Below are 1,469 nucleotides of genomic sequence, written 5' to 3'. Positions count from 1 at the left end.
GGAAAGAGGGAAACTGGGCAGGAAAATAACACATCTAGGCCTTTGCTGTTAGTTGAGGCACCCTCACGCTAGTGTCTGCTGTTAGAGCTGTAGATCATGGATAGGAGACAGGGTTAGAGACGCCGGGAGGAAAAAGCTGTGAAGATTGAGCCTGTGCCACAAGCAGAGGCAGGCCACCGACAGGGGAGAGGGTTAGAGACATATGAGCTAGCGCCGCTAGAGGAGGCATACTCTCGCTAGGGGGGAGGCGGCCATGGAGGGAGGCAGACATTGCCAAATGAGGCCCAGCACCGGGGAAAGCTGTGGTGTGTAGCTGAGTGGAGGGAGGAGCAGAGTAGGTCCTGGGAGCAGCGAAATCTGGGGCACGGCCCAGACTTGAAGGCCTGCTACTGTGGCCCGGTGCTTGAAGATGGCCCGAGTCCAGGGCGCTACAAGTCATTAAGCTGGGCTTTGTTCATTCTCTTTCACTGTCAGAAAAAAAGGTTCTGAGCCGGTACAATTTTGTTTCTAGGGGAATCAAACATCAACAACAGGTCCTTAGGGGTGCATTTATGCACCCAAAACGAGTTATAAAGGTACAACTTTTCAGGTTAAGATGTGAAAGGTACATTTTTTTTACCTTTTGAAACTTTTTTTTTTTAAGTTTAGGCCCAACTAGAATAACTTATGTTTTTTTGTTTATTAATTTAATGTATGGCCGCTCATGATAACATCAAGACACTATATTAAATTTCTTTTAAATGTTAAAAATATATTGACACAAAGCATGCTCGGTGTCTCTTACATACTACATTTACAGTTTGAAGAAAGTTAAAGAGGACCGTCCACGTATACTGTTTCAGGAATGACAAACGCGAGTGTAAAAAATTACGCAAGTGAATCCGCCAAATTGATTCGCGATTGACGGTGATAACTGCAGCAATCATGGACGGAACGAACTATCTGACAAGTCAATGTCAAAACAGAGCTGTGCATTAAGTGATGCAGAGTAAAATCAGAGTCACAAAACTACAGCAGCAACAAGTCTGTGTTGCCTTTAGCAGCTTCTACAGGTAAAGAGATCATTTAAGGCTCTTTTTTTGATGTGTCCTTTTTTAGGCAATGTTTGAAAAATTTAGTTTTTAAATTAAATCTAAAAAAAAAGCCTAAATATTTAAAGGGATAGTTCACCCAAAAATGAAAATTCTGTCATTAATTACTCACCCTCATGTCGTTCCAAACCCGTAAGACCTCCGTTCATCTTCGGAACACAAATTATTTATTTATTTAGTAATTTATCAGACGTTTTTATCCAAAGCGACTTACAAATGAGGACGACAGAAGCAATCAATTGTAGTATTAAAACAACTAAAAATGCATACAACAAAATTTCAAAACTTAACATTTAAATGAAAAACAAAAAATAAAGCTAAAAACAATTCAAAATATTAAAGAACAAAAGGTATGAGTGTAATAATGATTCTTACCTT

This window comes from Sinocyclocheilus anshuiensis, unplaced genomic scaffold (assembly GCF_001515605.1).
Source record: "Sinocyclocheilus anshuiensis isolate Anshui unplaced genomic scaffold, SAMN03320099.WGS_v1.1 scaffold366, whole genome shotgun sequence".
Taxonomy (NCBI): Eukaryota; Metazoa; Chordata; class Actinopteri; order Cypriniformes; family Cyprinidae; genus Sinocyclocheilus; species Sinocyclocheilus anshuiensis.
The sequence above is the reverse complement of the archived record's forward strand: the minus strand, read 5'-3'. Positions refer to the sequence as shown.